General features: G+C 43.4%; 1 protein-coding gene across 1 annotated transcript in view; it reads right to left on the reverse strand.

Moving 5' to 3' along the window:
• Positions 1–25,028, reverse strand: part of drp2 (dystrophin related protein 2) — a 190,574-nt gene that overhangs the window by 111,763 nt on the left and 53,783 nt on the right. Inside the window, exon 2 of the mRNA XM_084352894.1 lies at positions 19,290–19,476. The gene's annotated coding sequence lies outside the window, so the exon portion shown is untranslated. The remainder of the gene's footprint in view (positions 1–19,289; positions 19,477–25,028) is intronic.

A 25,028-nucleotide genomic window follows, 5' to 3' on the forward strand; every position in this document is an offset into this window, starting at 1 on the left:
AGTCTGCAAACTGCAATGGCTGTTTAAAAGCCTGTTTGACTGTCTGACTGCTTGTGTTACATCTGAATCATCACAGTGTCGCCGCGTTCCCACATCTCAGAAACTTACTTGACGAGTTTCATTACCAACAGGTATAACCGAAACTATAAGACCGACGTTGTAATCAATGCCCTACTCACATGGGACTAGTATTACCTGGGGACCTCTGGAAATGTGTAATTTTGCATTTCTAGCCAAAGCGAAGTCAAGACAGCATTCACACACATATTCATACAGTGGTGGCAGAGGCTACCATGCAAGGTGCCACCGATAACACACTCAGACATGATGGAAGAGCCACTGGGAGCAAATAGAGGTTCAGTATCTTGCCCGTGGACACTTTGACATGGAGACTGCAGGGACTGGGAGTTCTGCTAAAGTCCTGTGCTTGTTTAACTCAACCCCTCCATCCTCAACCTCCTTCCTTTAGAGACTTTTCACTATTTAATCTATTTCTCCTCACTTCCTCCTCTGCTACCGATAATTGCTACAGCCACCAGAGGCTCCATTTTTCAAGGTGCTTTACAATCTGTGCAGCGTACGTCCCTAGACCCTCAACTCAGATAAGGAAGAACTCAAAACAACAAAACTGAAGAAGCCCGAGGATGACCAACAGAGGAGGGATCCCATTACCAGACATGCAGCAGATGCTGTTTGTAAATAAGGATGGTGCTAGGCGATGACATTATTACAATTCATCCTGAGGGAAACACGGATGTGTGAATCAAATTTCACAGCAATCCATCAAATTACTGCCAAGACATTTCACTCAAAACCCCAAATGTCAACCTGCTGGAGGTGCTGGGGGGAAAAGTGAGTGGGGTCGTTAAAGGCAGCAGGATTCATCCTCTGGGGAACATGAACGTCTGTTTAAAATTTCATGGCAATCCATCCAAGAGTTATTGAGATATTTCAGTCTGGACCGACGCGGTGGTCACCCACAGAGCCGTGCAGCCACTGCGGCTAAAAACAGCCGTTGCTCTTCATTACTCTGCACCAGCTTTGATAAACATTCCCGTTCTGTACTTAATTTGATGATGATTGGAAATGACACTATTTAAAGAGTCAGTGGTGCTGATAAATAGTCAGAGAACCACTGGTGAGCTAATTGTATTCTGCGCCTGGCCCAGGCAGCACAGAGGTGCCAGCTCTCATCTATACCTCCCAACAGTCTATAGCACACAGGTGACAGGGACACATTTGATCTGCACCCTGACAGTGAAGAACCAATCACTTGTCAAAATGTCGGTATGCATTTGCTGCTCCTCTCTGAGCAGCTAACTTTGTCCTCTTAGTGCCAACTCATCGTGAAGTCAGAACACACACACACACAGCATTGGGATTGACACTGACAAGATCTCATGAAATAATTATGCCCCGATTGCAAGCCAAACCCAGACAGAGAACTCATTTGGGACATGGCATCCACCCAGGTACTTTCTTATTTATCCACTCCAGCTTATTATGTAACATACAACACGGCAAACAGACTCTATTAAGAGAATCGCTCCGGAGTTCGATCAGCGTTTTCCATGTGAACCTGAACTTCTGTTTGACTTCTGATGCAAAAGTTTGTAACGGCTAATGCTTTCAACAGCTCCTCGTGCTGCTGCTTCCTGAGGGGGGATGAAGAGTTAATGACTTTGATTAGTGGCTAGAGAGCAAAAAGCACAGGCGCTGCTCCCTGCAAACATCTTTCACTTTAACGCTAAAGGCTTTAACACACTGCAGGTGTTATTTTCGTGCAAATAACTTGAATGTCAATTTTTTTCTTTTTCGGAAAGCTTTCACACAGAAAGATGTTGTTGAAGGTTCTCAGTCATCAAGGTCATGGTGAATCTAGGTGCTGTATCGTAGGCAACCGGACTTCTTGAAGACGTTTCACCTCTCATCCTCTCATCACAAAGAAAGTAAATTGTGATTTTTTTCCTGGAATCAGGTCGATTTTTCTGAGCTTTTGTACCACGAATGAAGACATCAACGAATCATTTTATGCGAAACAGATGTCTTGTCACAACTCATGACAATGGCGGACCTGTTGGCTGTTTATGTTTGTCATTAGGTCCTTTGTATTTAGGACAAAGGACATAAAATTAAAAAGACAAAATGTCAAAGGTGACTTGGGATGAGTGACCTCGATTGTTCCCTGCACAGACAGACTGCTACAGTATACATGTGGCATTTACCGACAGGGAATTGAAGCTGTTCTATCTATACCTATCTATGCTCTCTTCAAATCTACCAAACTACTTTGATAAAAACAGTAATTTCACCTTGCAGAACATGGAAAGTGTCGGTCATCCACGGACTCGATTTGTTAGTTTGGTGTTTTATTGGCGCTGCTGCAGGACAGGCGACTGAGGCCCTGTCCACATGTACCCGGGCATTTCTTAAGACAACCCTTTAACTATGTGTTTTGGCCTTCCTTACACATGTAAACAACATTTCAGGTCACTTAAAATGGAGCTTTTTGGAAAACTCTGGCCAAGAAGATGAAGAAGATGAAGAAATGCTGTTTTCGTTTATCAGTGTTTGTGGCATTAATGACAAACTGAGTATTTGAGTTTGTACAGTGACTGAACAGATGTTATATTGTTTAATGTTATATTTAGAAAGGCACAAACGAACCTTGATATTACAATGATGGTAAAGAGAAACACAAACAGCTGCTTGCAATGTTTTGCTGACAAATTATCCAGGAAGTTTCTGTGAAGAGCAGTCATGCTATTCTGCCTCGTTGATCGCATTTCCTGCAAATAAGCACCCGACCAGAGTCTCCGATTTGCTTCCTGTTTACAACACCACTCACATGTAGGAGAATGGGCTGGTGTGTGTTGTATGGATGTTTCCAAAAATACCCGTCTACATGTGGACTAACCCGGTGAATGCAATCTCTGTCTACCTTTCAGCGAGCCGGTCAGTGCTGCAGTGAGACCCCCAGGGCTCTCTCGGAGCTCTGCAAGCTGCCGCCATTTTCTGTTTTTGTTTTTTTTTTACCAGTCCCTGCTTGATCTACGGTAAGTTTCATTTTAATGTGGCAATATAACCTAGTTGCAAAAAAAGAGGAGAGAGCTAATAAGCTAGGAAAATCAGGCTGGGGATGAGCACAAGAACACAAAAGGGAAACAGACCACTGGGAACACAGGTGAGCAGGAAAAGGACAGGAAAACAGACAAAGACAGGAAGTGGAAATTAAAACTTAACACGGCAATTTTTTAGGCGGGAACCTGCAAAATCAAATAGGAAATAACTGAACTTAAAGAGTTCCTGTGCACTAACACCTAAAGAAGTCAACTCAATGGAGGAATATTATTTTTCCCTGTCGGATTATGTCAGTAATCGCTGCATTTTTCATACCTTTTCAGCTTAATTTGAGTCTCATAAATATTTGAGGCGCCACACACACTGCACCCACAGATGATGGAATTAAGACTTAAAGCTCACTGTGTCTTTTGTGCGCTCCACGGAGGATGGAGCCCCAGTGGAAAGCCGGTCCTTAATCAAGTGTCTAACCAGACTCATAAACCATCCTGAAAGGCCTCCCTTAGGCACCTGGCTGGGTAAACAATACCACCACTCTGTCATTGTCCTGAATTAAGATATTACCACACGCATGTAATTAACATTTATATTCAGGCATAGAACGATATTTCATCTTGATTAAATAAATATTGAGCGACACCTCCGTGAGAAATGTTTGGTTATTTTATTTCCGGCAGGGAAGCAGAAACTGGATTAAAAAGAGGGGATTTTCAAAAGCAGAAAACAGGACACTGAAGGTATTTGTGGAGCACAAAAATAGCAGAGCAAGTCCACGCTCTCTTCTCTCTCTGAAGAACCGAGGCAGTGGCCCCGCTTCAGATGTGAGCATTATCCACAGTGGCACATCCAGCTTTTATGGGCCAGGCATCAGTGAGCAGGAAGTGAAGAGAAAGAGCTGGTACGTAGTGACATGTATGATTTTTTGGGGGGAGGGAACAGCCTGTGAGAGACTGGTAGGAACCACAAAATAATGAGAGACTGATGTATTGTGACTGCTGGCTTGGAAACTGTAATGAATCAAGACTTTCAAGGAACTGTCACTATCATACCTATAACGGTGCAATATGTAACGTGTACGTAAGAATTTAAAATCAAAACATCCCAAAAATGTACTCAAATTATCAACAGAATGAGATATTTGTGGTGTTGATGCCTTAATTGGACTAAAAGACCGGAGTGGAGGGACGGAGGCTGGTGTTTTGGATTTACCAGCGACTCTGTTGGAAAACTTCGGGAGTCAAGGAGAGTACAGAGTTTGTTTTTTAAAACTTTTGGGATTAAAAACTGGATTTATCTTCACTCCCGCCTGCCGTAACGAGCCACAGAGGTGCCGATACCCACTGTAATGTACTAAAACTGTACTAAAGAACAGCTTTTCCATTGCTTTCTTAGATTTAGCTTTAGTCTAATAAAAAAAACAAAGTCAACCCACTCCTCCCTCAGCTAATAAGGCCACTAGCTTTATGGCTAACTGAGCTAAGTAGCTAACGGCAGCTAGTCGTAGTATAATGAGCAGCAGTTAGCAGTTACTCTTGTTTGGAGTGACCTTCAGCAGGTGGAAAATGCCAAAAAAATGCATTTCCTCGATGTTGCTCTTGCCACAACATTTATGAAAGAAAAGCCACTTAGACACAAGAACAGGGGACACTGTCGGCGAAAGGATCCAGCAGAGGATATGGTGATTTTGTAACGCTGAGATGATAGGATCAAAAACTTTGAAGCTACATCCGCTTCACGCCTGAAGCCAGCCGATATATACCATCTCTCAAGTGAGAAAACATGGGAGCAAGGCAGTGAGAGGGGGACTGAGGGAGGGAGGCTTTGAAGATCACAGTGCTGCCATCCAGCCTGGCGCTCGGTACCCCCATCAACAGCCCAGAAAAAGACACTTGTTCTTTCCAGTAATCTACGCCACTTCCTTTCTTCTTCTCCCTCGTTACCTCCTGCTCTTTCACTCAACCTCAGAGAAGATGGAAGACGTTCAGGGGGATGGCGGTGTTTTCTCGTGTGCCTCATATCCCTTTTATTCCCATTAGCCTCGAGTTGTCGCGAAGTACCTGACACCAGCGAGGAAACAGGGTAAAAAATGAGACGGAATAGGAGAGAGACAATGAGCGACAGGGAAAAGTGCGGCGATGAGGGACGCAGGGAGAGTGGAGGAGAAAGAAGAGAGGGAAAACAACAAGGAGATGGTCGATGAGAGACGGGGATCTGAGCGGGAAGGAGCTTAGCAGTAATCAACCGGGGCAAGCCCCACAGGAGGATGCGCACACTCTGAAAAAAGGGAATCAACATTTCCAGGAAAATGGCTCACTTAGACAAAAGGACGGTGGTTAGAGGGGCAGGGGGCAGCGAACGAGAGAACAGATGAGAACGAGGGAAGGAATATTAAGCCAGGATGCCACGTTTAGGTGGAGAAATCACTGTTTCAACTTCAGAGCTCAGAGAGAGACAGCAGCTATTTCTGAACTCAATCCAAACATTGCACCGGTGACAGGAAGATTGCCAATGTCTGCAGCTGTATGTCACACCCACCTCCAACCGGAGACGCCACACCGGGATGTGTTTTCAAAGTCAACCAACTGGCTGTGTTCAGATTCACACTGTTGTTCTGAGAGCTATCAGTCACTTTAATGATAGATATTGTCGTCATAGAGACGCCTGCAGCATCCAGCTCTGCTTCATTTTTACTGTTTAACTTTTCAGACCCAGTTATACTTTTTCCTTTCCTCTCGCTGACTTTGTGATGAGCTACCTGCCTCCACAGCTACTACCAGCTCATCATGACTTGCAACAAGCAATAAGAATGAAAGTCTGGTGAGGCTTTGTGAGTGAGACGACGAACACCTTTGACTATGAGAGTCAAAATGTCTGCTGTGCAAAGCTAAAATAACGACTCCTCCATTTTCCAACACAACATGCACAACCTCGTCGCTACTGCAAATTTGTTGGCAAGGTTGAGACAGCCAGAGCTTTTCGAGGAACCGATACGCACCAATTTTGAATTCATGGATCATATGGGCTTCAACTGAACTAAAGGAGAGTCTATGCCAATATTTGTAGTGACCGGTCCGAGTGTAACACGACAACCCAATCGCCCTTATGTTTCTTATAGACTGGTTAGGTTCAGGCACAAAAATTTACTTGGTTAGGGTTAGAAAAAGATCATGTTTTGGCTTAAAATACCTGTTTTGGTTGCAGGAAAGTCCTGAGGTCTCGTTAAAAACAATCGTTTTCTCAGCACAAACGCAGCTGAAACATTTCTCGAGGTCTCGTCAAAGTTATCCAGTGGTTTCACGCTTACAAATGTTGAAACACGGCCACAAACTGCGGTCAGTGGCTGGGTAGCCTTCTTGCCTGTAACTCCTCCAGCATCCCCTCCGCTTCCTAATACAAAAAGTCAGGTCATAAACATGCAATGTGAATGTGATATGACACATTTTTGTAGAAATGTCATTATGCTGCATAGCCCGACACGTACAAAATGTTTTGGTACCTTTTATCCCGGCTACTGGGCTGGAGAGGGTCTGTGTGGTGTCAGTACTCGTCACCTAAAGTGTATAAAATATCGGTGAACACTTCCTTCCACGACACCTCTCTGCCAGAGCTATCTATGACCATTCTCCAAACTTTCCAAAACTGACAAGCAGCGGCCATTTCATGCAGGATGGTGCAGCGTGCTGATGTGAGAAAATATTCAGGCTTTCAACTTTTCTCTCAAACTCTCTTTCTGATTCTTCCAACCATAAATGCCTTTGAGGAGCGACTGTCTGACCCTCATCCCTATTCCAACCATTTCTGTGACTGCAGGCTTTCCACCTTACCGCTTCCACTCCAGCTATTCAGAGCAGCTTTAAACACTTCTGCCTTTAGCTGTGGTGAGACTACTGCATGTACTACGTGCATACCGTACACTGTAAGTACCTCTGGGCTGTTTCAACTGAAAAATGTACGTTCAGCTGCTGACATTTGTGTTAACTAAGCTTGAATAATTAGTTTGAGGTCTCTTTTAAGTTTTAGGTTAGCTGAACTTGAGAAAATGTTCGATAAACTTAAGATACTAAGTTGAATCAACAGGTGTTCAGCTACTTTGTTGCAGCATTAGTACAAAGACAATATGTGAAACAGTACATTTATGAATTATTTTGATCTTAAAATGTATCAAAGACACACAGAGTTTCCATTATAGATGTTTTCTTCAAATTATAAAAAAGAAGGGTCGGGTTTATCTCTTGAACAAGGCATGCTGGGAAGTCTGCCAATATGCTGATCATGTTTCTTTATAAACTCTGTATAGTATATTCATACAGTTCATCAAAGTACTGCAAGTTTGAAGAACTCATGTTTATAAATTCTGAATGGTTATGATTTTCAATCAACTTGAAGTATATAACATTTTTGCTGTTAGACAGGGCAGCTTATTTAGGGCTGAGAGAGAGGATGGATGACATGCAGCAGTTAAAGGGCCGCAGATTTGAACCCTGAGCCGCTGCGGAGAGGACCCAACCTCTGCACTGTGGCGTACGCTCTACCAACGCAGCATCGTATCACCTTTAACACAGAATTTCATCTCAAAGTTTACTGAAGTTGACTTCCCGTAGAGGTCCAGCAGGAACACCTGAACTCTTGACTACCTTCCATCTCTGATTTTCTGCCTTTACCCTCAGGATCTGTCTACCTGTGCAGACACGTTAGAAAAAGCCTGTTTTCACTAAATCCTCCATGTCTCAGGAGTCTGCCTTTCGTTAAATGCAACAACTGTGAGATCCGGGACATCTGAGCAGCGAGGTTATGTTTTTAAAACCTACATAAAAATTTTAGACGCTAAAGGACAGCTGAACGGTTTCACTCTAACAGCAGGACCCGAGAGACCCTCCGGAAACAGACTGCATGCTAAATACATTGCTCTCTCCCCTGGTATGTGTGTGTGACGGCTGGCAGGCCGGTTGAGACGTTGGCCATCACTGGGGTTTCTGGTCACGCTATTCTGCTTGGCATTATTACACCACCCATCACTCAGGCCCACTGTGTACATTATTCATGGCCCTGGAGGAGTTCATCAGAGGCGGTGACCGCAGGTGCTGTGACAGCGCTCTCAATCACAGGCGCCCACGCCGTCTGCTCATCCGACCCCAGCGTGACATGGCAACCCCCAGTCCAGCTCAGTGGAATCAGGAACTGACCAGCATAATCCAAACATAAAGTCATGTGGAGACTACCTTCAGCGGGACTCTGTGTTTAAGACGAAAGCCTGCGGGGTCCGAGAAGTCCGCCACACAAATAACGACCCGCGCCACACATATCAGCTCACGCCTGTCAACTTCAGCACACTCCTGGGTAACAGATAGCCAGGGGATTTTATTAACTTGTTTGTTCAATTTCAGAGAGCCACATAACTCCTGCTGCCATCGCACATTCGAACACACAGAACTTCTCAAAGCAGCCGAGCCTGTGAGCCGGGATGTGGGTTTCCACTCTGCCGCTCAGATGTGTCCTGTCATCCTTCACGGAGACGAGCAAATCCTTGTGGCATCGTCTTTCTGCTGACAAAGTGAAGAGTGGCCCGCGAGGCTGTTTTACCTAATATTACTGCAACTGATAGATACATTTTGCATGTGATGTTTCACAGCCTTCCCGCTGCCCACATCCAGCATTCAGTCGGCAGCCCACTCGCCGGGCAGCTAATGTTTCTGCATTTTCTCAAGTTTGCAGCAAACATGGCATATCACACTAACGTTAAATGCCCATTAGCAGACTTTCACATCAGGAGGTTGAGGGGACGCCGGTGGCTTTATTACAAGCCAACATTGGCTGCTAAATGGCTGACCGCAGTGCAAGTCACACTAGTGGATCTTTGAAAGGACGCCTGGGGACATTTCAGACGGTTGCGTGGCGACAAAATCGGTGTTTGTTCAGGACACGTGGTGGTATTTGAAGCCATTCTGGTGGCATGAAAAGCGGCGGTTTTATTAAGGAGACCTGCAGAAATTTCCATCCATTTTTGTGGCAACCAAAACCGGATATTTTTTGCAGGAAGTCGGACCATCTTTGCCCAAAACAGTTATTTTAAGCCAATCCCGGATGTTTTCCTAACCCTGACTAAGTGGTTTTTGTGCATAAATCTAAGCAGAGCATAAGCACAGCGTTCTGATGGAAGAAAAATAGAAGATTCGACCAAAACAAACGTAAGCTGCATCATAAAGAAACGTTCGGTTTGAACTCATCCGTGGCTTACTTACTCAAACATTTATTCTGACGACTGGGTTGCGATCAGACATTAGAGGGAGTCGGGATGAGCTCTACCTCTTTCAGTATGTAAGCACGGTCTGCCACATCAGAGCCGTTTCTCCGCACTGTGATACCACCAGAATCCTCCACTCTTTACCTCACAGGGTGGCAGACCGCAGAGCTGCTGACACGCACTCTGTAATTATTCTCTTATGCCAATCACACCTGCATTTCAAAGCACCAATAGAGCAAATTCAGCGCGATAACACCACCATATCTCAAGCTTTTTGCTGGATGAAGAAAGCCAGTTTACTTTGGCATTTCTCTTGATGCTGTCGACTGAATATCATGAGGCTGGCTGTAAGATATCCCACAGCAACTCGAGTTATCAAGTCGGGAGTGAATAATCTGTATGTAAATAATAAAAAATTCAGCCATTAATGAATGGCTAAACAGCTCATACTGACAAAGATACTGTCAGTTTGAAGAGGAAATCTAAAACAAACTCTTTCATGATGGGGAAAGAGGCGTGTATTTATCAGTGATACTGAACATTGAGCCGTACAGCTCCTCGGACATGATATACTGTGAGTTGCTGATAATCTTTTTCCACCCCTGCACGGCCTGTCAGTGGCAAACACAGCAGTGTTTTCTCCCTCTAACTTGTAGCATTTGGTGCGATGGGTCTCATACCGTGGCACATGAATAAAGCATATGTTGCATTGCATAAAACAACAAGTCTTGTTACTTATGTTTGAGAAAGTAAAAGAGATTTAATAATGTATCATCACACCCTGAATTTTGCAAGCTCGGTACGTGAGCTGAGAGGCGACAAACAATCTCAAACAGGAGAGGGGGAGAAGAACAAATCACATTTACAAATGAAACAGTAATTAATACAGATCAACAGAACCTGTTTGTGCTTTTATATTTGCATACCGAATTTAATCCCCTTTGTTTGTTTATTTGCTGCACATGGGATTTTGTGACCTGTTTGGCCACGCAGCGATCGTAAACAGAGATGGGGAAAGTTTAATCCCCATTCCCGCTCATGTAGCCGAGAAAGATGAATGAGAATTTAGATTTAGGTTCAGCCAAAGTTCAACGTCTTTTCTCAAACAGTCTTAAAATATACAACGTTAGTAAATGACTGATGAAAGCAACATCTATTTATTCTTCTAGTTACCAGAATTATACCTTATTCATACAACTGGTTATTTATTTTAATGTTCTCCTCACCGAAACATAGGTTTCTCAGGGTGATGCTGGGATGGATAAAGAAAACCAGTAAAACACATACACAGGAGAGCTACGCCTCAGCAAAGCCTTGTTGTCAAACTCCTGCCAGAAACAACAGACTCATCCTCATCACCTCACAGAGATGCCCTTCTCCAGCGGAGGCCACGCGGTAATGAATGTGTTGACTCCTGCAGCTCGCTCTTCGTGTCTGCCTCCACCACTATAAGAGGGGATTAACTTTTCTCTAATGAAGGGCAACTCAGTGCTGATATTAGGACCAATGGATACCAATGAAATGACCCTCTGTCCCTTACCCTCACAATTACTGTGCTCCAGGATTAGCACTAAAGGTGTGGGCATGTCTACAGAATGCTAAACGAGGGCTGATATACGGCACAGTTTGCACACACACACACACACAAATACATACCAGCAGCCACAAACATATAACCTGACATCTACAGAAGTTCAAACAACTGTATGTGCCTCTCGCATACACAGAAAGATCAATGACTTCTCCCCGAGCTCCGGTTTCACAGCTCCACTAATGGCTCATAACACACCCGAGTGACAGCATCACGTACACACAACGCTCAGCTACTTCTCAGTCACCTCCACTCTATTTCACGCAGCACACATGATAATGGCCGCGCCTGCATGAAAGGAAGGGCACAATGTGAGAGGCTCCCCCGCCGCCTGCACGGCTTAATGATGAGAGAGCATCATTCAGTCTCGTCACAGAATGCGGAGATGAGGATGATACGTCTTACAAACAGTCGTACTGTACCACATCAGCTAGCTTGTGAGTCAGAAGAAGAAGAAAAGTTTGTCTCTTCAACAATTTGTAAACACTCCAATAGGATCAAAAAGTCCCGCATTCAGCAAAAGTTCTTGTTCCCCAGAAGAATGGTTATTCTTCATGACGTTATACTGATGCAACAATATGTAAGTAGCGTCTCACTGTTTGTAGCTCGTCAAGCCGATGCTAGTTTAACTACTCTACACAATTTCATACTCCATGGTTGATGGGGTTGGAAAAAGACACAAATCTGTTTCTCTAATACTCAACTCTCTTGTGATATTTCAACAAGTCGATAAGGTTACAACATAACATGTGATTGGTCGGATGCTGTACACATCTCCACTTGCATGTGAACTTACTCATGGGAAAATGTGGAAAACCTGGGTTGACTTATGGGGTTGATAACCACCTACGTGTGACCACTTGACCAGCTTGAGTCATAGTGAAGCAAAATAACAGAAACTCAACCTGAGTTTGTTGAAACTGCTTCGTTTGCTTGATTATGATTATATTTTAACCAGCGCAGCTTTCCCAGCCTTTACGGCACCAGCGGCCCAGAAAACTCACAGACCGATTGCATGAGTTGTAAATCACTCAGGTGACGCTACTCATCAAATCTGTGCATTGCATTAAAGGTGCTATATGTAAGTTTACTCACCAACAGCTGCTTCAGCAGTGGAAACTCCATATGTTATTGTTTCACTTCATTTTGTTTGCTGACCAACGTGGTTTCTTGCCATCGAGGCGCTACTTCTTCATCCTCTCTTGTCGGACTGAGAACCGACTGCACACTACAGTAACTCACTATTGGCTCCTTTAAAGGTAAAAAAAAAAATGAGCAAGGTAAATTTATTGTCATTTTTTAAATCACAAGGAAACAGGAAAGGAAACAATGTTTGAGTCCTGCTACAAAAACCTAAAATGGCTCCATACATCTTGCTTTTACACTCTTTTTTTAAGATGAAATCTTCACCGTAGCATCTAAGCTAAAAGCGTTAGCTCGACTGAGCACCAATGGTATAAATAACATCAGTACAAATCAATTCACGCTGCAACACTGTTTTGCTGTGAAGCTCCAGAAATGTTTTGTGGACTACAAAGCTCCACCTAACCTTCGATCGGCACGGTAGCTGAGTAGATAATGATTGATTTTTCATTTTTCGGTGAACTGTTCCCTTAATGTAAAATCTGCAACAGTGCTGGTGATTTTAAACGAACACTGGAGTAAAAACTACCATATTTCTGTCTGAAATGTGCGGGAGAAAAAGATTGCAGTAGCATAAAATAGAAATAAGTACGAGTTCATCAAATATGCACTTAAACACTGCACTCTTTTAAACAGTCCCTCTGCCGCTGACCTCAGCCACACCTGTACCTCATCACACATCCCCGGTTTAGTGGAGAGATCTGTATCTGCTGCTTTAAAACACCGGTGTTATAACTTTATCTCAGTGCGATGTTCCCGCACAATAATGGTACTTATGCATAAATGATAATCACATTTCCTCACTGTGGCCCTTGGCGACTTCCCTGTGACATCCACTGTGCTTATGTATAAATGATGTCCACATTTCTTAAAGTGTTACTCACTAGCCCACATTACGGCCCCATGTTCTGTGCTGTTACATAAATCTCTCTCTTTCACTGTACGGCACATTACACATGTTTGCATACTGCCCATTCAAACTGGCATGCATTTATGACTTGTGGTTTTTTTTTTGTTGTTTTATTTGATTACGTGTGCATTATGGTGAAATAATAGAAACCATTTTTCAAATCAAGTCATGGCTGCTACTTCAAGCGAGGCTGATCTTGTAATTTTGGACAAAAAAGCATGCTTGTGCTTCCCTGCGACATCCATCATACATGAGCCAGATTAATTTTTAATTTCTTGCACCTTCATGGAAATATAAAAACGGTGTTTTATTTTTTAAAGATTGCACTTAGGAGTGACAAAAATCTGCATTTCCCCCTCGGCTTTTACTGAGACCATTTGCTATACCAGTGAGATAGCAGGCGTGCATAACATCAGCATTAATGGTCATCTGTCTGCTGAGGTGAAAGTGTGTACTCCGAGCTAATTGGCCTCAATATGGCATAAAACAAGCCTTTAATCTGACTTGTGCTCTTCTAATCACACTGCCCTGTAATGACAATATCAGAAATCAAATTAATGGTGAGAACTGGTCTTGCTGTGGCCCCGGCAGGGTAAGTGGGGGGAAAATATCTTCAAAATGAGATGAAATGTAATTTGGATGGAGGACAGAGGAGAGGGGAAATGTTCTGAGGGAAGTGGAGCAAGCATCTGTCTCCAACGAAGGCAATGTCAGATCCTGTTAATCTTATCTGAATGGCTGCCTGCTGACGTGGATTTAATTTTAGTGCACGCCTGCTAAGTTGTGTGAGTGCACACCAGTCGGACTGTACACACACATGCATATACATGTACATGCAGCGCAGGGCTACGGTGGCCTCGAGGTGCAAAACGGTCACGAGCAGACGAAAAAAGATGAACACATTAGAAACCACGACACCACCGCAGAAAAACACCATTACTGAAGATACAGCAAACGCTGAAAAACTGCTGAAAATACGACAACTAAGAAATGCTACATTTCCAAAACAACACAGTGAAACCAAAAACACAATGACAAATTAGAAATTTCAACAAATTGGAAAACAACTTAAAAACCAGAACAACAACCGTGAAAGCAAACTACTTCAGAAGCACAACAACAAAATCCAAAACATTTCTTCCGAAATGTTGTTTTGTTGTGTTTTGTAAAATCTTGTTGGTTTTTTTTGTTTTGTTTTGTTGTTGTGTTTTCTAAAATCTGGTGTTTTCCAAAATCTTGTTGTATTTTGTTTTGTTCTCTAAAATCTTGTCTTTTACGTTTTGTTTTCTAAAATCTTGCTGTGTTGTCTAACTGGTAATACAATCTGTTGTGTTCTTGATTTTGTTGTGTTTTCTGTTTCATTGCATTTCCCAAAATCCTTAGTTTTCTAAAATCTTGTGTTGTCCGACTATTTCCACGTTTTGTCCAACGCGGTTGTGTTTTGCACCCCAGGATCATTGCAGAATCCACCGTCCTCACACAGCACTGACCCACACCTCGCCACTCAACCCGTGCACGCACATAAATTCTTGTTTCCTCAAATGGGAACATTGAGATGCAGCAAACATAAACAACCCACATATTCCCACACCAGCGTGAAGACGAACAACCACCCATTTACCCATCTACCATTCAATAAAACAAACACACACACACACACACATCAGGAGAACAAATAGTAAGGCTGAATCTGTCCGGGAGCTATATCTCTGTTCCTTCACCACCCCCATTCCCCGAGCATTACACATCATTCTCAGAGGCGACAAGCAGAGAGGGTGAGGGAGAGATACATGCTAAGTGAAATGGGAAATAAAGGAGTGAAGACGAGGAGTGGGAGATGTGACAGCGAAAAGGGAGACTGGTGAGAAGAGGGAGAGGATGATAGGGGAGTGCCACATTTGTTCATCCTCCGCACCAGGAGCCAGGCCTCTGGAGGACGACACGCATGCATGGCAGCCTCCGGCTAATCACAGCACACAACACACAGGACAACAAGGGAGGAATGAGAACAAGAAAGAGAAAGGCAGGAGATTCAAATGAAAGAAGAGATAAGAAGATCAAACTGTGACAAGGGAGTAGAGAAAGTAGAATTGCAGAGTGAAGGAGAGTCGAACGAGGGAGAAAGAAAACGTGATGTGGAACATGATGCTGCCAGGAGCTGCTGTGGTGGGTCTTTGATGCTTTGACACACTCAGGGACATTCAGGGTGGGCAAGCAGGCTAAGCTTCCTTGAACATAGATTAGTGGAAAGCCACAGGAACAGTGAGTGATGTTAACACTGAGCTCTACAGTGCAGAGTTCCTTCTATAGTTCGTCCATGATCACATGAGGGTTTAAAAACCTAATGTGATGTTGATATATTTAGCCAGTTTCGGATGTACCCAGTAATCATGCGCCGTATGCTTTATTAACACACGGATTATGATATAAAGCAGAAAATTATGCAGCAAAGGTTATATGGTAATATATGGGAATCGGCACAGACAGAGGAATTAGGGGCTGGGAGCTTTGTGGGGGATAAACCGAGGGGAAACATGTTGATGACTGCGATTCATGTTACTTGTTGATTAGCATAGGAATACAGTGGTGAGGCTGCCGCCACATTAACTCATCGTCGTACACACTTGGCTGGGGATGCTCTGTGACACAGGAGTGCAGCAACATGAGGAGAGGCTAATTTCAGCACTTGAGCAGAGGAACACATTAGAGCACAGGCTCGTGCCCTATGGTTGAAAAGTCTAGCTTCATACCGGTCGATATCAATAGTTATTGATCATTTTTAATGACCTGTCCTGTTTTTATCATTTTTGCAGTTGCACCTCTTCATTTTGAGGCATTTGGATGTTTTGTCACACGGTGTAAAAGCTGAAGACCTCGCCATCGCTGACTGCCTGTGAGTCGTTTCTTGAGATGAGATGGTCATGACTGATGACATGTTGTGTACTCCAATGGCTGGTAGAGTCTAGTGTTGTAAAAAGGTTTGTTGTATTACTGGTTACACAACATTCCCATGGACTAATAAGCTTGTGACAACCCCGATACATACCCAATACCCCATACTGCTATGCAAACCCAACACTTCCTACAGCTGCAGCTTCACGTTAAAAACATTTAACTGGTGAAACACGCATTGACTTTTATTTTTAAATAGGTTAGTCACAGGAAATGCTGTGTACTTACTGCCATCGATCATCAAAACTGCATCTACAGAGCAAAACAACGGCCATTTTTTTTCATCATTTGTTGACAGTGGATCAGTTTGAAATGTGTCAGTGAGTAGAACAAGAAGGAGTTGATTGATGAAGAGCTGCAGGCAACAGGATGCACATGAAGAACTTCTCAGTGAGGTGAAAAACAATCCTTTTCCCTCATTAATATTGTCAGGTTCCCTATTAGCATTGGTTTTTAATCCAAATATCACCAAACAGGTGCTTTTGCTTTGACAACAAATCCTCCGGCATCCTCCTGTCGGTCAGCTCTCCTTACTTGATAAGTGAAATGTGACTCCTGTTACTCTTTGTTGCACTCTTCGCTGCGACCCTGCTGCTGGCCCTGCTGCTGCACAAAGTACCCTGATGTATCCATGCTTGCCTACTGTCACTCATCGGTTCCGATGATGCAGCCGCCCACAGATAAGGACGAGAGTAGAAAGGAGAAAGTAAATTCCCTCACTGACAAAGTATAGTCAACCCTTCTCAAATGTCTTGGAGCGAGATAACATTTTAACAGGCTGCAACTCCAAAACCAGATCTCTTATGTGCAGCAGTTGAGGCAAGGCAATGTTCCCTCGTGCCACACCAGTTGGATGACTGAGTGAGCACTGCACAGTGCTAATTTCCCTGCCAGCCCTGGGCATGGAGCTGGGTGGACGTCTTCAGAATTGCTGCAGCCTCATTGTGTGTATACAAACACGGACTTCTGCCTTTTTTCTGTCCAATAGCTACCTTTTATGACCTTCTCTGAGCTCCCTCCTTATTCCCTCGCTTCCTTCTGTTCTACTCTGATGTGAAGACAGGGCTGAAGCTCAGTAATTTGGAGTCAGAGATAAGGGCAGGCGGAGGATATTACTTGTGGGTAGACAGTGATTGAATTGGCTCCAGAGGGTCAAACACACCTAAATGACAACTCGTCGGAAACCCAGGACCCATTTATTTAACTCGGAGAAGCCTCAAACGACGGGACCCACAAATATGGCTGAGTGTGGGCGGACGCGAAGATGAAATGCACCGTAGCAGAGCCGGAGGGGAGAGCAGGGAGTAAAACAAAGGGATGCCATGGCTTGGCATCTCTCTTAGTGATCATGTGAGCCTAATTTATGTGCAGGAAGTAGATAGGGCTTTCACGTCAGTCAGGTCATGTCAGGGCTTTCTGGAGACAGGAGGCAGGCAGAGACATAACAGTAGAGGAAATGAGGGGGTGGAGGAGGAGAGCAAACAGAGCAAACAAGACTGCGAACAGAGAGGTATTACATGAGTCATAAAGTGCATTTTCATTCATCTGCTTTTGTGTGCTTTTTCAATTTGTACATTAAAAAACTTGATGGAAATGACTAAAAGTCTGAAGAAAATGTTTTAGAGTGTCCCAATAAAAGCAAAATGTGAAACGTACATGAAGCATTTGACTTAAACGTCCGCTGAGGAGATCTTGCCACAGATTAAACGTCAGATCTGCGTGGGCTGATGAGGAGACTTTAACCTTCCTCAAGTCAAAACATCGAACCTTTCATTCTTATTCTTCTTTTTTTTACATAATTTTCATTCATTTGTGGTTTGACTGGCTTCAGTGGCACCCCGCCTGGAGAATTAGCTCCACCAACTGCTTATCTTTTTGCATCCAGCTCCTAACATAATAATAATAGTGCTGGATGGATGGATCGCATTCATTCACAATTTTAATTGCAAATTGTCTGGAAGTTCTGTTAAAATGTGCAATAAATCTGGATGGAAATGTGATTTAAGCTTAAATCAATGGGTGGAAATTGAGGTCAAGTGTTTCATTTTCTACCCAAAATTAGTTTTCCTGCGACATACGGCCGAGGAGACAGGATACCAGGGTTAGTAGGGCAGCTCAGTGTCCAGTGGATCACAAACTAAAATTGTATCAGAACGCGCAAGCTTGACTTTGAGATTTTTATCCAAACATACATTTAAAACTGCGATATTTGACTTTCGGACAGTAGAAAAGGCTGCAAATGCAACATTGACAATCATCGTAGAAAAAAGCTATCTGCACATCGAGTCCTGTATTAGGTCACCTGATGAACGTAAGGCAATATCCACTCTCCTTTTATTATATTATCATATTTATAGACATCAACCTTTCTGTGTTATCATGTCAGGTTCAGGAGATATGATGCAACAATACGTAATTCAGTTATGGCGGAAAGTAAAATGGCCTCTGTGGCCGCCATGTGGTGTTTTGCAATAGCTCCATCTCTGAAAATGTTCAAGGCCCCAAACTGTACAAGTGTACCGTACCAAGTTTCATGCTTTCATGTAAAAAAATTTCACACATAATTTGGACTGTTACTTCTATTTTGGTCTCAACCAAGTCCAGAGGAAAATATCCTTTGCCAGTTTAGCTGCTTAATGCTCCACTTGGTTCACCAGCTAGACCCTAACTTGTCTGTCTGCTGATCAGGGAGTATACAGTTGGTTTATCAGAGCGTCTTTTCTGCCTGCTGTGACTGAAACCAGGGCTGATGAAAGAGGTAAGAGTGAATCAAACAGTGAAGCTGCAGACGTGAAATTGTGATTTTAACATGTGAAAAGGCAAATTTCTCATGTGACATTTTCTTAAAGAATTGCAAATATACAAACTAATAACAAGAAGGTTTGTTCCTACACGCTGCATGTCTGTCAGCTCATCGGTGTGCGTTCCTAACTTGTCAGACTACAGAGCAACACAGAGTATGGGTTCATCCTCTGCTTCTCTTCGCTTCATTGAGGCCGTGCATTGAAATGCAGTTGCTGAGTTTGACACAGTTCAGTAGGTGACACCTGGAGCCAGAATCAAACTAGTCAATGGGCTTAAAAAACAAAAACAAAGACACAACAGCTCTGATCAAACCTCTCGAGATTCCTCCTGAGCCCTCTGGCATCTCTGTTTGTGTGTGTGTGTGTGTGTTTGAATGTGCTGCACGCTTGGCTGGAGAAAATGCCTCTTTTACATGAAAAATGCACACATGAGCGCCGCCAGAAGTAACAAACAAGCACAAAAAAACAATCCCAAAAACAAGACTACATAATCTAAAAAGTCCCTGAGAAAAAAAAAGAAAAGAAATCCAAAGGCAGGGGCAGTCTGCTCGCATGCTCCATAGTTACCCAGCGGTGAAGACGTGATTGACGTGGCTGCAGGATCGGAGCCTCTCTGGAATCGAGCCAACGCTTTTGTGGCTGCCCTGCGCTGGCGGAGGAGGGGATGGAGGGGATGGGGGGAGGCCTGGATGTGGAGTAAAGTCGGCAGCAGCAGCAGCAGCAGCAGAGATCTCCTCACACACAGGAGGGGAACCTACAACACAGGAAACAGGGTCAGAAACACCTCCCCGATGGACTGAAGGAGATTTGATAAGAGGCTGGAAAAGGCGCACCATTTAACAGCTGTCTTTTGGAGTTTAATCCTTTATTGGCGCCGGGCTAAATGCCAAAGACTCGGTCCTTCCTCAGCCCCCCCCCCTCCCCTTCTTCTACAAGCTCAATGACATTCAGACCTGGGAGCAAAGCAGTAACAGCAGGGGCTTTAAAACGCAGTGACACTGAACATAAAGTAAAGGTTTCGCCCAACCTTTGAGCGAGATAGACAGAGTAGGGCAGCCAGGCTCTAACTCAACAAACCCCTGTGACTCTGGCCCGCTTGTTGGGCTGTTTATTATCAGCAGACAGCACACTCGGGCCTGGAATATAGGACTGCTGAGACACTGGGTGCTGGCCGCTGGGAAGAAACAGGGAGTGAGGCGATGCGGGAGGAATGCCAATGAGTGTCCCCTCTCCTCCCGGGGATTTCATTTGCTACTCTGGCACAACGCTGCCCTGCAAAGCAACTCTATCCTGGCCCTCGGGTTTGATAGCAATGTTAAGTCTTTTCTCTGATTCTAAGCCTCACATCCTGACCATTAACCAACACTTACAGCCGCGTTAATCTGTTTTGATACGGCCAGGGAGTGAAGGCAGAGCACAAACGGGCAGAGCTCTTAAAAAATAAGAGGAAATATTCAGAGAAAGTTTGTCAGCAAACAGGTTGGCTTCGAGGTATGTGACATTTCCAATAAATCTATCGAGGTTGCGGGAAAAAGGAGAGCACTCCCCAACAGTTCAAAACTGATATAAAAGTTTAATGCCAGGCTGGCAGCAAGCAGCCAGCAGAGAGGGGATGAGCTGAACTATTTTCAGAGTGGTAAGCAGCATTCATAATTCACATTATAGTTTAATACGAGGAAACAGACGATTCCTTCATTGTCTTCCACTTCCTGCCTGCAACACTTCTTCAGCGTCGGCGTCTGAGCTGTTTGCTTAGAGGGCGTGCTTATTTACATTTGCGTGAATGACAGAATATTTCATTGGTTTAATTCACTCAATATGCTAAATTTTCATGCGACATCCCGCAGGGGTGTCGAAACGAAGCCAAAATGAACCAGCCTGACGTTACATCAGCGACAAACTGCAACAGACAGCGTGAGAGACAGCGGATCAGACAGCCAGAATCCAGCACAACAGCTATTTCAGACTCTCAATCTCAGAAAATTAAATCTTCCTGTTCACGGCTTGATAATGAGACATAATAATGTGAGGATATTAATATGATCAAAGGTTGCCATAGATATTCACTTAGTAACAGAAGGACCACCCGGAGGGAGGAAACAGCGGGGAGGAAGAGGGATAGAAGATGAGCAAAGAAGACATAATGTGGAACAAAGCATTAACTGTGTGTGCCCGTTAAGTAAATGTAAAGACAGCCATGAAGAACGAGAGGTTACTCAGATGTGGAAATATCAATAAATTATTTCATTTTCCTGAAACATACAGGAGGTACACACAGTTCTCCAGATATTATGCAACAAGCAGCTCCAGTCAGGGCAACCTCGATACTTTCATCGGCACCGACCAAATTGCGACTTTCGAGTACCCAAAAAATGTCTTGTCATTCGATACCAAATTTGAATACCTAAGGAGTTATCTCATCAGCGTCAGTGAGCCAATAAGCATGCAGCATGCTCATTATGCCAAGATCTAATAGTCCTGGTGATTGGCTGCAGGAAAAACACAACAGCAGGCTACGCCCAGAGATGAGACTCACCACGAATATGTGTAATGTAGTTTTTTGTTTGACATTTTACAGCTTCCCAATTGAACAGCAACTAAAACGACTCGTTAGCTGATTATAGCATTTACCAACTTCCTAGCTACCGTTTCATCACTTCCTCTGTGTGTGTGTTTCACATCCAGGTTTAGACAAATGTCTTTAAGATGTGTGTTGATTTATGCCTCTCCCAATCATATCACATCGAGACAGTATCACATCATATGCGGTTGAATCAATCAGGAACCAGTGAAATTATAATGATAACTAAATTTGAGCTTCTCCTCCCGAGTGCGATGTAAATGGCCGCCGTGTGAACATGGTCTATGCCCCTCCCTACTGCCAATTCACTGAATAAAAGTCTTGATGACAAAACCAGTGTCACCTTTCATAAGCTCGGAGCTCAGATTGAAGCACAAATGAGAACGTTGAGCCTGAACTGCAGTAATATAGCTCAAACAGAATAAATGTCCACTTTAGTGGATTAGACAATAAAACCGCCAGAAATCACTGAGCTGCCCCGGAGACGGGAAACAACACCAACACTGCACAAGGCAGATGTTTATGCAAATTCAGGGAGAGTTAAACTTTGCAGCCAACTGTGTACAAAATAGATTACTCCAACTGTCTTATTTAAGAGAAATTGTCTAGTTTTATTAATGTTTCTTATTTTTATCGCTTTGCACAATACTCAGTGCTTTCCAGAATGTGAATAAAGCTTTTTTTTTGCATGGTTTCATGAATAAGCCAAATTAATATGGTGTTAGGTATGAAAACTCTGCGGTGACAAACTGAAGAGTCTTCTTAACGGCAGCGTTTAAGAGCCTCGTCAAAGTACTGGCTTTGATTTATATAGCATCTTTTATTCCTTTTGTTCTCTTTGATCGTTTCATTCGAAGTGATGATAAAAAGAGGGTTTTCTTCATTGACCTTTCTAAAAACCTTGAAAATGTTACTTTCTTAGTGCTTGTGCGCATACATTTGGGTATCTGGAGAACCTGCCAACCCACAAACTGTGAAATAAGACGTTGCCGTCAATTTTTTGTGGAAAAACAAATTCAGCAAGCCATTCAGATTTCAGCCTCCGTTTTATTTAAGTTGAGGCTCATCTGAATAATACGGCAGATAGTCTGAGTATCTCCACCCACGGCTCGAGAGCTAACCCCCAAATTCCACCAGATCCGTGTTCGGTCCGTCACTGATCCACCACGGTAGCGGAGCCAATAGGTTTCACTCCAGTCTCTAGTATGTGTGTACTTCCACTGGCTCTGTTGCAGCTCTGGCAGTCCGGACCCTTCTGTAGTAGCTACGCAAGGCTTCTAGTTTTGCCAGCTGCCAGAGCACGGCGTGTTAATTCAGCCAAATTCAGTACAGAGCAGATCGAGCGAGACAGGAAGTCAGAGACCGAAACGACATTAGAACATCCGGTTCATGCAAGTCCACCTTTCTTCTAATCTGTTGGTCGGGATCACTAACCTTTCGTCTGTTTGTTGTTGTGTTTATAACACATACATGTATAAATACCATGATTACCGCAGGAACTTCTCGGTTTCACCAATCCAGCTGGAGCACTCAAAACGGCGCCAGTGAGTGTTGAAGGACGAGGGAGCACAGAGCAAAACTGCAGCGGAGCCGTTCAGTTTACTATTCTTCTTCTAAGTACTTTTTTACTGTTTTAATTGATGTGCTCTATTTTTGCTATCCACTGTGATGCAAATTTCCCCGTTGTGGGACTAATAAAAGATTATCTTATCCGATCTTATCTGATCTTATCTTACTGCCATCTGTGGATGTCAAGACCCAGTGGATCAACTTTATTTTTGGATATAAATGTTCTCACAGCGACTGGAAAAACGATTGAATTTTATGTGTGTGGATTTTACTCCCGGACTGCTCCGGACTGCACAAGCTCAAGGATGTGTGGGTTTTATTAAGGACTGCATTATTCACGAGGGCCAGTAACTGTACGAGCTGAAGAATGGATCGATACCGGCTGTCCATGACCTAAGTTTAATATTGGAGACTGTAAGTTTTGCCATGTTTTATGTGCCCTTACTGTTTAATTTTTGGGTCAGCTTGTTGAATCCGCAAATGTGGCTATTTCCAGTCCGAGCGATGTTGACGAATGTTGTAATATTGAGAAACGGGTAAGAAAATCTTTTAGCTTTGTTGCTAAACAATGCTTGTTTTGCTCCGGGATCCCCTCCAGTATGTGTGTTGACTTTGCTTGATTATTCCCTGAAGATAACAAAATAGCTCCATGTGAAAAAGAAATGTTCATCCAGCAGTTAGCTTGCTAACGCCGTACAGGCCGAGGCTAATACGGATTATATTCCTTCTCTTGTAAGCACGTTGGGGAAGTTTTTGGGTGATGGTGGTCGTGATATCCACGATTGAATTGTCATTAACTAGTGTCGGCTCAGGCTTGTGTGAGCTGAACAATCAGAGCAGACTTGGCATTTCGGCAAGAGGGTGGGGGTGGGGGGGCTTAAAGAGACAGGAGCTAAAACAGAGCATCTTAGGTTTATTTTATTCAGTCAGCAACTGCAGAATTGGGGAGGTTTTGTAAGTTTGACTCATAAACGTTAAAAGCTAACAATTTACTTAAAGTTTTATATCTTGTTTGAAATGTTGAGAAGCTTTTATTCGCGTGTCCAGTTCATTTACAGATATTGATGTAACCTAAAATATGGAAATAAAACACTAGTATAACATTTTGACAGACCAAAGAAAGAAACCATTTTAAGGGGAAAAACACATGAAAGCGAGAGGAACTGAGGCTCACGCAGGAGTTCAGCTCTCTGTAGTTAAGAATTTATTACAGAAAACTTTTTTCAGCTGTGCTAGATCTTTCAAACAGCTATTTACAGTTGTGGGTATCAACCCCAAGTGGCTGACTACTTCTTCTCATTCGTAAAATGTGCAGCCTACAAACCCCAATAAGGAGCTCACTGGAGAGATATACTGTACCGGTATCAGTATTATTAATTAATTTAATTCATTTATTTTTAGTTGTCTCCAGTCATCCATATTTTTAACTTGAGGACACAGTCTTTGTGTGCATACTGGAGTTTTGTGCCTTGTGTTTGCCACAAACTTTTCTATTTTCTAAGGCCTCTGATTCGTAAATTAATACATGCGTGGATCCGACTGTATACGTGTGTGTTTATGGTTGATATCCACAGAGTACGTGCACCTCATTTACCATCTTTGAGTAGGAGTGTGTACATGCATTTTAATGTAAAGCATCCTGTTTTCTAAGGAACTGTGCAATAATGCATCGCCTTTCCTAGCGTGAATGCACTATATAATTAAACCCAGTTAGATTTATTATGTACTGTAGTATGGAACTGAGACACTGGCAGAGCTGGACAGCGTGAACGAAGGTCTCAGAAAGTTCAGCGAAGCTGGGAGAGGATCCTCAAGCACCTGCCAATTTTACTGTGGGTCGCAGTAAAAGCCCTTTTGGCTTATTATGAAGGCTCCCACCAAGTGTGTAAGTCTGTGAGGGTGGACAGAGAGCCTGTGAGCATACAGCTCTATCAGCCCACAGCAAGGGTGAATATTGTTAGATAGCTCCCAGTAATGACCCCAAAATTTAACCGCCCATCTGGGTTATTCGTGACCCTCCTGCTATCCATCGACAATTACCACTAAATTAAACTGGACTGCACTTCATAAACTAGATCTGATTACTTTGCTGCTGGATATTTACACCCAGTTCTCCACTTGCACAATATCGTGTGATGTATATCCACTTCACAAAC

Source organism: Pagrus pagrus (assembly GCF_965226575.1).
Source record: "Pagrus pagrus genome assembly, chromosome: 5".
In the NCBI taxonomy this organism is placed as follows: domain Eukaryota; kingdom Metazoa; phylum Chordata; class Actinopteri; order Spariformes; family Sparidae; genus Pagrus; species Pagrus pagrus.